Source organism: Hyperolius riggenbachi, chromosome 1 (assembly GCF_040937935.1).
Source record: "Hyperolius riggenbachi isolate aHypRig1 chromosome 1, aHypRig1.pri, whole genome shotgun sequence".
NCBI lineage: Eukaryota > Metazoa > Chordata > Amphibia > Anura > Hyperoliidae > Hyperolius > Hyperolius riggenbachi.
Window position 1 is genome coordinate 490,136,891 of NC_090646.1, and position 15,460 is coordinate 490,152,350.

Genomic DNA, 15,460 nt, shown 5'->3' on the forward strand with positions numbered 1-15,460 from the left:
GACACAGGAGGGAGGATGGATGCAATATAGTACCCACCCAGTGTCACTCTCCTCCCTGCCCAGTGACACCCTCCTCTTTACCCAGTTGCACTCTCCTCCCCACCTAGTGGCTCCTTCTTCCCCAGCCAGCGTGACCCTCCTCTCCACCCAGTGGCATCCTCCTCCCCCCTCCCCACCCAGTAGCACTTTCCTCCCCACCCAGTGGCACCTTCCAGCCCACCAAGTGGCACCCTAGTATGTGCTACCGGAGATATATTTAAGAAACCTCATCCCTAGAGACAGTACAAGAGACTAAAAGTTTGAAGTTGCATTTTAACTTTGTAACATATAACAAAAGTGTTAACCAAAATGACATTTGCAATCAAACTATACAGCACTAATCATTATAAGATTTGTTTCTGAAAAAAAGGCTTTTAAAAAAGGTATTACATAATGTGTTTTGGGCTGTTGTTCATGTACATGATACTATAGTATTTACCACAGCACTTACTGACTACACTGAGCAATTCATGTCACAAACTGTTTCTCAGAAGGCTGCGCCATATAAAATCTATTACTTACTAGAGGGAACGTTTTAGGGAAAACCACTCAACCTACCATTGTGTATGTGGGATGTGGCCGAATATTAATGACAACCCACAGCTTTGCTTTTTTTCCCCACAGATCTCTGGGTGGAGTCTTTAAACAACCAACCAGCAATCTGCTTTTTTACATATGGAGGAACATGCGGGTATTTATATGCAATGTTGAGAATTCAAGCTTATTCTCTTTTCCAGATACTGGTCGTATTAACCATGACTTTGCTAGTCCTTCTTAGTCTTGTAACTTATTTCAAATGTAAGTTGGTTAAAATAATAATAATGATTGATGAATAGATGATAGATAATCTGGTTTCTTCTCTTATCTTTTTTTTCTGTATTTTTCAGATTCTGTGGCTCAGAACACCATCCAGCAGGATGCTGCAGTGCTTGTGGAACTAGGTGCAAATGCCTTAATATCCTGCATCATCAATGGAGGTTCAGTAACTGGGGATAATTATCCATTTTGGGTTTTCCAGGCACCTGGGAAGGTCCCCGCTCATGTAGTTGCCAGTTGTGGTACAAACAACCAAAACTGTAATCCAGCATCATCTAAATATACTGGATCCATATCAAGAGGATCGTCTGTTCTGGCTATTACCAGTACACAGGCTGAACAAGATGGTATTTTTTACTGTGTTCTCTGGCTAGGCAGCCAGTGCACAGTGTATTAAACAGATGTACACCTAACACATTAAGCACCGCTTCCTCTTTTACTAAAGTCTCGTGAGAATGCTAGTGCCTAATGTCAGCTCAGTGAACATAAAGAAAAATAAAATAAAAGGAAACATATAGTCTGTATTAAATTATCCAAACCTGTGTAAATAAAAACCATCACAGTTAAAAAGCTCAACAATAACAGCCCTCCAGTCTGGTAGTTGCGCCAGAAATGACTCAGTGACACATGTCCAGACAACGCGAGATTCCCTGAAGAAGACTCTGATGGGAAAATCTGAGGAAAAAAATTAGAAAAGGAAGTAGGGGCTAAGATGGGTAGACAGTATTCATAAAGCCATGAACATTCCAATGCAAGAAACCAAAAAAACGGCGCCTGACAATAAGGCCTGGTGTGCTTAAAGTTCCACTGAAGCGGGAAAAAAAACGAATTATATAATGAATTGCATGGTTGTGTAGCACAGATAATTAATAGAACATTAGTAGCAAAGAAAATCGTTTTTTTATTTTCAGGTATATAGCTTTTCTTTATTACATTGCATCATTCTCTAATAATTGCAGTTTCCACAATACACTCAGCATTTTAAATGATTTCACAGAGCATGCTACTGACCTTTTGAACTTGTCTCTACAGAAAAACGGTTGAGATAAGTGCTTCAAAAGACAGTGCTGTCCATGACTTTATAAAGTCGCAGAGCTCACAGAAGCTCTTTTGCATAGATAACAACTGAAGTTTCTTAACTCTTCCTGTACTGGAAACAATATCAGACTCATATATGTGCTAATAATGTTTTATTTCTTAGCTGTACCACACGTACAAATCATTATATCATAAGTTTATTTTCACTTCAGATTCCCCTTAAAGACCATTTCCATATTTTTTTTCGCACATCATACACTTTTAGATGTGTTAACAGATTTAACATTCGATTCAATAAAATAATTACATTTATTAAAAATCCTTTAACCACTTGATGACCCACCCTTTACCCCCCCTTAAGGACCAGCGCTGTTTTTAGTGATCTGTGCTGGGTGGGCTCTACAGCCCCCAGCACAGATCAGGGTGCAGGCAGAGAGATCAGATCGCCCCCCTTTTTTCCCCACTATGGGGATGATGTGCAGGGGGGGTCTGATCTCTTCTGCCTGCGTGTGGCTGGCGGGGGGGGCACCTCAAAGCCCCCCTCCGCGGCGAAATTCCCCCCTCCCTCTCCTACCTGCTGCCCCCCCGGTGATCGAGGCTGCACAGGACGCTACCCGTCCTGTGCAGCCAGTGACAGGACGTCCCCTGTCACATGGCGGCGATCCCCGGCCGCTGATTGGCCGGGGATCGCCGATCTGCCTTACGGCGCTGCTGCGCAGCAGCGCCGTACAAATGTAAACAAAGCGGATTATTTCCGCTTGTGTTTACATTTAGCCTGCGAGCCGCCATCGGCGGCCCGCAGGCTATTCACGGAGCCCCCCGCCGTGATTTGACAGGAAGCAGCCGCTCGCGCGAGCGGCTGCTTCCTGATTAATCAGCCTGCAGCTGGCGACGCAGTACTGCGTCGCTGGTCCTGCAGCTGCCACTTTGCCGACGCGCGGTATGAGTGCGCGGTCGGCAAGTGGTTAAACCAAAGGCCCATCCAGCAAATAATAAAAATACTGTATACTGTATCAATCATATATTGTCAGTGTATATAAGCTGTTTTTTTCAGTTTTGGTCAGGAACCAGTCCGACGAAGGCTTTTTATAAGTCGAAAGCTCACTGTTTATCCATCTCTAAGTTAGCCAATAAATGGTATCATCCTGATTCAAAACTTCTTGCATATATTGACTGGGAAAAGCCTTTTATTAAGCCATAAAGATTTAAAGGGGAACTGAAGAGAGAGGTATATGGAGGCTGTCATGTTTATTTCCTTTTAATCAATACCAGTTGCCTGGCAGCCCTGCTGGTCTATTTCTCTGCAGTAGTATCTGATTAAAACCAGAAACAAGCATGCAGCTAGTTTTGTCAGATCAGACTTATAAGTCTGAACCACTGAAACACCTGATCTGCTGCATGCTTGTTCAGGGGCTATGGCTAATAGTATTAGAAGCAGAGGATCAGCAGGGCTGCCAGGCAACTGGTATTGTCTAAAAGGAAATAAACATGACAGCCTCCATATACCTCTCTCTTCAGTTCCCCTTTAAGCAAATTGATTGATATTCAGTTTTTTTCGATAAAAACGATCAATAGTATATAAAACTCAAAAGTAATTTTTGTAAGAGAAAAAAAATAAATGTCTCCACATGTTCTGATAAATTTCTGATGTGTTGGGAATATCAGATAGAAAAACAACAAAACTTAATGTTTACGTAACCTTTTCAGGACTGGCCGCCTAACCCCCTTTAAGGACCAGGCATTTTGAGGTGGGGGGGTGCGCATTTCGGGGGGTCAGGTGGCCGGATCCCCTCTGTGGCGGGCTGTGCAGTGTCCCCCCCCATGGTGGCAGGTGTCCCCCCTTTTGCCAGCAGCCATCACTCACCTTCCAGGCTCCAGCGATGAGCCGCAGTAGCCTCCTCTTCTCCGGCCGGCATCTCTGCTCCTAATGCCACTTAGTTCCGGGTCGCGGCTTGATGACGTCATCAAGCCGGGACCCGGAACTAAGCGGCATTAGAAATGTAAAAATTGATCATATTTTTGGGGTCAAAAAGTCCCCCAAAACTGAATCACGTATGGCCAACATCAGCGTGGGAAGGTAGGCGTGTAAGTGTGATTGAATGACATTACCCTAGCTTTGTACTGTTTTAAGCAGTCACTGCTAGTCAGGGTTGCTCGAATACCCTCTTTTCCTATTCGAGTTTTCGTGAATTCGGGTTAGCTAAAATCCGAATTCGGTCGTAATCACGAGCATGCGAACAAATTCGAATTTGCATCCGCGACCAAATCCGGAATCACGAGTCCTAATCACGAATGGCCTTTAAATTGCTTCCAAAACTTCTTTTAGGGTAAATGATGCATAAAACATAATGTTTTTTTTTAAAGAAAAACCACAATTAATTATGTGTGGTGGTATAATAAAAAAAAAATTGGATGAAAAATATTTGTTTTCTGTATTTGTTTGTTTATTCTTCTTCACCATCTTCTTCTTCTTCTCCTTCTTCTTCTTCTTCTTGTGCTAAAAAGATTCCCAGCCACCTCATGTCCCCCTGTCCCTGACAGCAGGGGCCAGGAACATGCATTCAATCCAGCCCTGGTTGGTCTTTAGGAAGGTGAGTCTGTCCACAGACTCTGAGGACAGACGAGAGCGCTTCTTGGTGACCACGCCACCGGCCGCACTGAAGCATCTCTCGGACAGCACGTTGGAAGGGGGCGTACTGCGCAGCTCACTCCAAGTGCTTCACGCAGTACTCCAAGGGGTCCACAGGGTCATCGCCGCTGTCAAGCCTGTTGAAGGACCCCATGTAGTCTGCCACCATCGGCAGGAACTTCTGCACCACCAGGCTCAGGACGTGAGCCAAACAGAAAAATGTCCCCTGGTGATGGCAGCCAGCAGGTTGGCTGCATTGTTGGACACCACCAATCCGACTCTGAGGCCTTTGGGTGTCAGCCACCTCTTCTTCTGCTCGCTGAGGTTGTGAAGCACATTGGCTGCCATCAGGTCTTCCCCAGGCTGACTATTTCCAGCAGCGCTTGGCAGTGGCGGGCCTTCACGCTGCTGCTGAGGCGGGGACGCTTGGTGGCGGTGGTGGGTTTCCCGGAGGAGGAGGGACCTGGATCAGAGGAGCCTGCTGCAGCTCCCCTGAACCCGCGGGGTGGCACCGCCCACTGGGCTGTTGCTGCTGTGCCCGAGGATGGACCTGCTGCTTCCTCACGCCTTTCCACCAGGCTGACCCAGTGAGCCATGAAGGACAGGTAGCGGTCTGTCCTGAAACGGCTGCTCCAGGAATCCATGATGACGTGGACCAGCTCACGGTGTGATCGAGCAAACGGGCCCCATTCACCAACGCAAACTGGTGCAGTGCTGGGATTGCCGTGCGGGAGAAGTAGTGGCGGCTACTCATGTCACTCCCCTCCTGCACAAAGGAGTACGTCACATGGCCCGGGCAAGCAACCCGTTCAGCATCCGGACGCGCCTGTTGGTGGGAGGCAGAACCTTGGTCACACCGGGAAAGGACTCACTGAGCAGGGTCTGGCGAGTCAACTGTGGAGGGTGCAGAGGAGGCTACTGAGTACTGGCTGCACAAACCAGACTGAATCGCGGCGGGACTGACAAAGTGCGTGGGGGGGGGGGAAGAGAAGGGCAGTGAGTTTCCCCACTCCTGCTGCTGATGCAGGTCCAGTGCCACTGTCCTTCAGCCTATTAAACTCCTCGTTCTCCTGCGGGTGCTTGGTCTGCAAGTGGGTCAGCAGGCATGAGGTACCAAACATGGACAGATCATGACCTCTGCTCAGGCTGGCCCTGCAGTTGTAGCAAATGCACGACTCTTATCCGTGTCGGACACAACAAAAAACGCCAGATTGGGGATGTGAACCGCCACTTCAGGCTTGAAGGCTGGCCATTTCTCACTTTGGTGGGGGGCTGTCTGGTGCAGGTGCCGGTGGTGGTAGCGACTGAAGCAGCAGGCTTTGCCTGCTGCCTTCCACGCCCTCTGCTGGCCCTGTCCCTGGTTGCCATGCTGCTGTGCCTCTGTGCCACAGGTGCCTCCTCCTCCGAGCTGCCTTTGCCCAACTGTGGCACATAGGGACGGTCCCGCACCTCATTATCATCACTATCATAATCACCCTCCCTCATCAAAATCAGGTTGTTGTTCACCGTTGCCAACAACAACCTCCTCCATCTCAATCTCCTCCTTAAATTCTACCACAACAGCCCTCAAATTTCTCCTTGGGGTCAACAGCGAGCTCAGTGAGGGCGGGCTGGCCACTAGGATCGACCTCAAGCAGTGGTGGTGGGCGGTTGCTGCTGTGGACCGGAGTGCTGGTGGTGGCGGAACTGGTGGTCTCGTTGGAGGTCTGGATGGAATCGGTGGCCTGCTGCTCCGCCATCAGTTCCATGACAGCCTGTGCCTGACTCTGGTCAATGGGCCAGCATACACATATATATAAAGTGTGAGAAAGGGTGTACACTTTAATAGAGAGGGGTGTCTAATAGACAGACAGTAGTAGACTAGAAGACAGGTCACTCAGTCAGTACATTGTAAAGCAAATTGTATGGAAATGACGGTATCTCAGGTCTATGATTACCTGAACACTGGCCGGTGCCTAGCCTCAGCTGGACTGCTCGTCCAGCTCATGTAGCATCAAAACAAAAAAGAGACGGCACACCACTGGCTCTGCAAAACTTGCTGTGTATTAAGCGAATCAAACACTACATGTTACGGATCATTGATCCTTCATCACTGTTGTTATACACCTGATGAAGGATCAATGATCCGTAACATGTAGTGTTTGATTCGCTTAATACACAGCAAGTTTTGCAGCGCCAGTGGTGTGCCGTCTCTTTTTTGTTTTGACACTCAGTCAGTACAAGTCACGAACAATGACAGGTAGAGGTAGTCCACTTCACTGGATGTAAACGGTCAGTGAGTGACAGACGTCAGTGTTCCACTACACTATATTGGACGAAGTAATGTAGCACTAAGTAACAAGACAGAGTGACAGACAGTGGCATTAAAACACTGTCTGACTGTCACACTGCAATCAATACAGTCAAGGCAGATGCAGCAGTCAGAAAATAACCAAACAGACCCTCACCTGCCTGCTGCTCAGTGCTAACTTACTGCGGCTGCTACTCTAACACTAAATTAAGCCATAAAAAGTACAAATTATGCACTACACTACACAACAGCTAGCTAGGCTAAGGCTACCCTAGGCTAGCAGGCCTAGCCTGCACACAGACCTAACACTAGCCTAGCAGCACAGTATACAGTATATACACTAGCTGACTGAAAACTATAACACTAAATAACTAGCTATCTATACAGCAATATAATATATGTGTTAATAATGTGTTTAGAATGCAGAATGCTCTGTTTACACAGTGAAAAAACCTGGCTCAGACCAACAGCAGCACTGGAGATGCTCTCAGTACCACAAGTCACAAGCAAGGACGACTCCCTAAAATGGCCGCCACCTTATATAGAGTAGGGGAGGGCCAGGCTCCCCTCCTCTGATTGGTTGCTAGTGCCTCAGCTGGGGGCCCTCTGATTGGCCCAATGATGTCAGTCAATGGTTACCGCACGTGCGCAACGCAAATTCATGATCCTGAATTTATGTAGTGATCACGACCGAATTCGCGTTAATCACGATTAGATGCGAATTCGAAATTCGTGATCTGTACTGATCATGCATTCGGAAATGTTCCGTATTCGGAGCCAAAAAATGCTTGTGATCACGGGTAATCTGTGATCACGAGGTTCTCGAAAACAACCCTGCTGCTAGTGCTGGCAGCGATTAGATCAACATTTCAGCTGATGTCTGCTTGCTGACATCTGATAGATTTTGTAGTGGTGCACAACAGCATTCAGATAAACGATCGATATTGGTCAGATATTGATCATTTGCCTGACCTAAAGCCATCTAACAGTGTATGGTGGGCCACCAAACTCACTTAACCTTCCCCTCCCAAATCTACCTTTGAGAGTCCTCAAATTTGGGATTATGTGAAATCAGTTGTAGTCAATCAGGCACTAATCAGTACTCCTAAAGCCTCCCCCCACTGCATTACTTGCAAAGCCACACTCAGCTCTACTAGATGTACTTGGGGAAGTTCCTGGCTATAACAGCAATGCCCACCTTCTGATTATGCAGGTTGGATATCCAGGAAGGTATGACTGAAAGTGTAGAGGTCCTACCCCTGTTCAGTATCAACTCACATGTCTTTTAGAATTGTGGGGTCCCTAGCCAAGTGGATTGAAAATCTGGCTGCTTTTTATTTGATTTAATTCCACTTTCATATGCCTAGTTCTGCTTATGCTATGTCTCAGGTATTTTATTGTAGCTACCTTCTTGGTCTTGGTCTGGAGTGTTATCTAGTGGTGGCTAACATCCCTTGCTTTAACCATGCTTTTAGTTGTATCTACATTGTTTTTCACGTAGTACCTAAGTAGTTCCTATTAACTGATACCAGTATGTATATTTTATTTCATCTCACAGTCTGTTTGTCCAAATGCTGGAAGGTTGTTGACAAACACTAATGCAGAGATACACGGTTACACGTGAAACAGCTGTAGACATAGGGGCTTTCGTTTATACCAGTGCTTTGTGGCCTTAAAGGGAAGGTCCAGGCAAAAAAAAAAATGAGTTTCACTTACCTGGGGCTTCCACCAGCCCCATACAGCCATCCTGTGCCCTCATAGTCACTCACTGCTGCTCCAGTCCCCCGCTGGCAGCTTGCCGACCTCAGAGGTCGGCGGGCCGCATTGCGTACATTTTTACGCATTCCCGCTAGTGCAGGAACATTAACACATGCATTTTACGCATTTAGTGGTGCCAGGCGTAAATTTGTACGCGCTGCACTAACGCGTAAAAATGTATGTGTTAATGTTCCTGCACTAGCGGGAATGCGTAAAAATGTACGCAATGCGGCCCTGCCAGCAGGGGACTGGAGCAGCAGTGAATGACTACAAGGGCACAGGATGGCTGCATGGGGCTGGTAGAAGCCCCAGGTAAGTGAAACTCATTTTTTTTTTATTTTGCTTGGACCTTCCCTTTAATAAAAGAAGATTGATTGAGGAGTACCGGAGTCTGTCCCTTTTTTCAGCCATACTAATGCAGAGATAAGCCTCATCTACACGAGTAGATGAGGCGGCGATCCGGCGGCTCGATTAGCCACCGGATCGCCTCTTCCGCGTCCCCACCGCGTCCCCGCTCGCCGCGCGTGCACCGGAATCAATACCTGCTCGATTCCCGCTCGTCCCCGCTCCGCTTATCTTCCGCTCAATTCCCTGCCATTGTCCCCTCGCGGGGAGCGAGCAGGGAATCGGCGGCGGGGAGATCCATCCTGTCGCATCTTGTCAATCGAGCCACATCAGCGGCTCGATTGATAAGGAACATCGCGGCCGCATCTACGCGTGTAGATGCGGCTATATATACAGGATTCGTATGATTCGTATGATATCCAAAAAGCATTTTACTAATTCTGTATTTGATGGCATTTACAATTGCATTGAACATGACAATAAATAAGAGTGGGCTAAGGTCACCTTCATGAAGACTTTAGTGTTCTAAAAGTATCAGATTTATAATATGTGGTTTTTGTAAAACTTAAAAGTCTCCACTACAGACATTTGTGCCCACCCACACCATGAACATCAAAGGCTTAACAGCCATTCACAACCCAAACTATAAGGTTTTGTAATTGGTTTATGGTTCTCCAATGATGACCTTCAACTGCTCAGTCTTGCTGGTGGTCTTCCAACTGCAATTCCATTAACTTCATTAAGAACCCTGATGTCCAGGACCCTCTAGAAGTCAAGTATGTCCAGATATATTCAATATAGCCAAACAACTGATTCTGAGGCAATTGAAATATTAATAGCAAATATTGATGTACAGTAACTGGGGGATACTTACATCTAGCGCATCTTAGAACTCCCCTTTCATTTGGCTGTTTTCTCATTGATTGTGAAGTTCATTAACTAGCCAATGGGTAGCCAACTGATTTACATAGAGAAGCAGACACCATATATGAGATTTCAGTCTGAGTTTGAGCAGTATTCAGTCATTACTCACTTTAGGTGTGATCAGCCAGGGTCACCATGTACTGGGCCATCCTCATTTCCACTGTTGCTATATTATTGACAGGTAAAAACATCAGTATTTGTAACCACTTTTGTTTTCCAGATTTTGTGCTGCAATTTTTATACATCCTCATTTGTTTCTTCCAGATTGTGATGCGCAGCATACTGTGATTCAGAATTCTGTAATGTCTGTTTCTCCTGGTGAAACTGTCCTTCTGTCCTGTGATATCAGTGGAAGAAACCCATTCTGGGTCCACCAGATTCCTGGAGAAAAGCCCACAGCTGTAGTTAGTAGTTCTAGTACAGGCAGCCAAAACTATAACCCTGCTTCACCGAGATACACTGGATCTATCAATGGAGGATCAGCCATTCTGACCATTACTGGAGTCAAGTCTGAGGATGAAGGAACTTTTTACTGCGGTCTCAGGTTAAGCAATCAGCACACAACGTAACAGACTCAATCACATCTAACAGATTAACTGCAACTTCCTCTTATGTTTCCCCACTTTTAATGACTAGCCTTGCATATTTAATTTCTAAAGTTTGTGGTCAGAAAAGAAAACTGAAGCATAAAAAAGCATAGGTACCAGGATGCCGCAGGGCATGGATACCAGGTGGGACCTGGTTCTAATGACCTAATGTCATATGTCTGTTCAGGTTTCTCTTTGTCCATTTGTTCCCTGATGCATTTATTCTTGTTGTGTTTTTTAACTTCCGTTTTATGCATGTCTTATGTCTATAGTTTTAGATAGGGTTCAGAGATTCAGGGCCTAATCCTCTCTCTAGCCATTTATGTTCTCTAATATTACCTGATCGATTTATAAGACATGGGCCCTTTATTGCCCCCCTCCCCAATTCCTGGGCAGGGTTACGCATCTGCCCTTTACCTCTGAACCTATATTTTGGCCATGGCTGCCATTCGACAAACAGCTATGATTAAGGACTAGTGTTTGTCCGAAACATGTTGTCTATGTGTCTGTTTTTTTTTTTTACTTGGATACGTCCATCATTAAATTTTTTATAAACTAATGCTGGGCATACATGGCTCATTTTTGAGTCATTAAGATGGCTCGATAGATAATTTTCGACATGCCCGATCTCCCGCCTGATCATTTTGCCGCTCGATTCCGGACAGCAATGAATGGAAAAACATAAGAAAAACAAGTGGAAGATAAGAGAATTGACGAGCAGCAAAATGATCGAGCGGGAGAATCAAGTGGCAAAATCGAGCCATGTATGCCCAGCATTAGAGAGAAGATCTCCACACAGTGCAACTTGATTGGCACGGCAGAGTTGGAGATAAAAAAAAAGATTGATTAAAATCCTCAAATAACTTGAGGGAGCCATCATGAAAAATTGGATGCACTACAGTAATACCCATAGCTGCCCAAATTTTACTGAATGGCAGGGTCACCAAGTCTGGGTAATCAGGATTGTCTCAAATAGGAGTGTGAATTGTAAACCATGAAATCTTTTGTAGATTGTTGATTTAGCTCCACATTTTTCTGACAAGAGTATTAAATAACCCCTGTACACTATAAATGCATCAACCCAGCATCTTCACCCGCTATTGAGCAGGCGATGTACATTGCCAATGGCCCAGATAAAGCTTACTGAATTCCCATACAGCCATGGTGGACCATAACCTGTGCAAGCGCCATGTATCCTCTACCATGCTTAGTGTGTGGTCCTCTCTGAGTTATGTTCACAGAACTATGGACATTAGTGAAATAAAGGTTTTAAAATTAATGGACCACTTTCTCGAAATATTGTTCAATTTAAAATACACATGTATAATAAGTACATTTCTACAGACTGTAAATTACTTTTCCCCTATATTGCTGTCACTTACAGTAAGCAGCAACAATCTGATAGATTTAAGTTTTGGACTAGTCCATCTCCCCAGGGGAAATTCTCAGTATTTCCTTTAAACTTTACAAAAACAATCTTTGGAAAGGATCTATATAAAGATGCTAGTCATTCTTCTTTCTTGCATCTTCACTATTTCAGCAGTTGGACTGAGCAACTGCTGTTTAGAAAGTGCTTTTAAAATAAAGATAACCCTGAGAATGTCGTATGAGGTGATGGACCAATCGAAAATCTGAGTTTTATTACCTACTAGCTGAAGACCCGGCGTTGCTCAGGTATGTATTTGGTTGTTAGGTCTGGCCACTTTTTCTAACCTAGACACAGAGTCAGTCAATATCTAAGTTTGTGAGCTTTGGAGTCCTTGGCATCAATAATGTGAGAAAGGAAGCAGTTAAAATGTTCCTATTGGAATCAATCAAACAAATCTTATTGGCAGTTTGTGGCTCCTCCCCTTTTCTAAATTTGAATCCCAGTCACCCAATGAACAACTGTAGCAGGTTTGAGGCCTCTGCCATTAACAGTGTAAGATTGCCAGCAATTAAAAGGGACTCTGTAACAAAATTTTCAGCCTGATTTCTTCTATCCTATAAGTTCCTATACCTGTTCTAATGTGGTCTGTCTTACTGCAGCCTTTCCTAGTTGCACAGTGACTGTATTATCTCTGTTATATCTCTGTTATATCTCTGTTATATAATCTAATCTTCTTTCTTTTGCCAGCTTTGTCGGCTCAGGCAGGAATGTGCTGCTCTGCTGTGATAGGTAGATGTTATACACACCCTCTCCAAGCCCCTTCCAGGCTCTGTATGAGTCACAGACTGAGCTTCTCTCAGCCTATAACATGCTAGTTAGCAGCCATGTCTTTTGTTTGTAAACACTGCCTAAAACTGGCAATTACAAGCCAGGATTGTAGCAGGGAGTGGCAGAAACAGCAAAGAGGGGCCCAGGAGAACATAATAAATAGAATGGTATGCTTTTTATTGTAAGAATTTTAGAGTACAGATTCTCTTTAAATATTCCTCTTGAAAATCAATAGGTGAATGTTGATTGGCTGTTGTAGACTCCACCCAGTTTCCTGAATAGTAATCCCAGTCACCCAGTGACCAACTGAGTCTGTGAACAGTTTGCGAACTTTGCGATCAACTGTCTGAGAATGGCTGCAGCTTACAATGATTAGCTGAAATTTGATTGGTGGTTTTATGCTCCGCCCACTTTTACAGAATTTTTAACCACAGTCATCAACTGTGCCCAATGGACTTAGTGACCAATTGTGCCAAGTTTGGGGGACTTTGGGGACCGCGCTACTTCACTAAAGCGGCCACTACTATGTTAATTAACATAGCGGCAGCTACTCTACCGTAGTGAAGTATCGCAGTCTCAATACTCCACAGCAGCCAGGAGCGTGCATTAATGTGTAGACAGGGTGCGTAACTAAGGAAGGCATGATACGTTGCATGACTGCGCATAGCGTGCAGCCCTGTATTTCTTTCTTTCTGGAAGTGAGCGTAGGGCTGTATTTAATACCGATATTTTACTATTAGCATTACTGGGCGCTCAGATTTCCAGGCACCTTTTTTTGTATGTAGGGCTAAACACTTCCTCTAGCCAGCTAGTTGACTCATTTATTTGAGAAAGTCAGATCATTTACATTACAGCTGTAAGAACAAGTGTGTCATCTTTAAAGGACCACTAGCCCGAAAATATTAAAATATACATAAACATATACAATAAGAAGTACATTTCTTCCAGAATAAAATGAGTGTAACATCCGCAGAAATGGCGGCTGCGGGCACGCAGGGTGTCTCCGCAGCCGCCTTGCCTTCCTGTTCAGGGACTTCGCCCGTGCCTCTGGCGTCTTGTACGCCGAGGACAGGTTTGTCTATTGCACATAGGGTTGCCGTAGCGCGCGGGGGCGCACGGAAATAGGACCTTTATGCGGGGAAGAGGCGCTTCAGCTGACCAGCTCACGGCGCTCCGGATTGGCTGATTATTGTGGGCGCGGCCGTGGAGTCTCCTCTGCTTCAAAAGCCTTCACTGTTCACTCGCAACTTGTCTGCTGTTGCGAATACTCACGTGTTTGCGCTCAGACCTTAGATAGTATCCGGTGTGCTTTGATCTGCGAGGAAACCAGGGATTTCACACAAGACTAGGATTATTGTATTACTGTATATTGATATTCTGTGTATGACTCTGGCTACCCTCTGACTCTGCTCTTGCTTATCGTTTCTGTACTTCAGCCCATCTGACTCCGTTGCTGAACCCTGCCTGATATCTTACTAATCTCTTGCCTGCCGATTCTGTACTGTACCTGCCCGCCTGTTACTGATCCTAGCCTGTCTGACCTTTCTACTCACCAGTGAGCCCTTGCCACTGGTGAGGTGCTCTTCTAATAGTACCCACCAGCTCCTCTGGTGAGGTCTTGTCAAATGAATCAGTTACTGTGTACCAATAGTGCCCACCAGCTCCTCTGGTGAGGTCTAGCTAAACTATTCTGTTACTGTTGCACCAAGCACTACATACCTTCTATTCTGCCAGCTATACTTGTATTATTGGTGATACTGCAGATCACCACATAATCAGGTATAGCGTCTGTATTATTGGTGATTCTGCAGATCACACATAATCAGACGTCTGTGTTGCTACACCAATCGTTACAATGAGCCATAAAATACTTCTCTCCTATGTTGCTGTCCCTTACAGTAGGTAGTAGAAATCTGACAGAAGCAACATGTTTTAGACTACCCCATCTCCTCATGGGGGGATTCTCAGGGATTTCTTTATTTCCAAAAGCACTTAGTGAATGGCAGTTGCTCCGTCCAACTGCCCAAATAGTGTGTAGCGAGCAGGGAGGCTGGCCAGCATCTTTGTTTAAACCTTTTTCAGGGAATGTCTTTATAAAGACTAAAGGCCATGCTGAGAATCCCCTGTGGAGAGATGGACTAGCCCAAAACCTGTCGGTTCTGTCAGATTTCTACTACTCACTGTAACATAGGTGATAAGTTATTCATGGCTGATTTACTCTGGAAGAAATGTACTTCTTATTTATATGTGTTTACATATATTTCAAATTTTAAGATTTTTGCGACAGTGGTCCTATAACAGTAATGGCTAACCTTGGCACTCCAGCTGTGACAAAACTACAAATCCCATCATGCCTCTGCCTCCCCGAGTTATGCTTAGAGCTGTCAGAGTATTGCAATGCTTCATGGGATGCCTCCACCACAGCTGGAGTGCCAAGGTTAGCCATCACTGTCCTTTAAAGTAAACCTGTAAGGAGAAAAATAGCTTCTCCGATCCCCCTCCACTCCATGGCCGTTCACTGGGACCTTTTTCTTCTTCACAGAAGCGTTCCTGTCCATATACAAACCTGGTTGCACTGCACAGAGCGGTTGTGCTCATACACACATGAGAGTGCAGCTGCGCAAATATATTCAACAAACCAAATGTCAAACATGTTCAGAGGGTCCCGGCGCTGGATCGGTGGGGGGAGCTACATATCTGTCCTCTTCAATTTTTAGTGTCACAAGTACACTTTAAAGGCATCATACAGATACAGTAGGGGATGTAAATAAGTCAGATTATGAAAGCCTATTTAATCTCATGCCATAATATACAGTGTTTTTCAACAGCAGTATTTT

General features: G+C 45.2%; 1 protein-coding gene across 1 annotated transcript in view; it reads left to right on the top strand.

The window, feature by feature from the left end:
- The window catches only part of LOC137522707 (immunoglobulin lambda-1 light chain-like), a 418,930-nt gene that overhangs the window by 165,054 nt on the left and 238,416 nt on the right, over window positions 1–15,460 (top strand). The window lies entirely within an intron of this gene.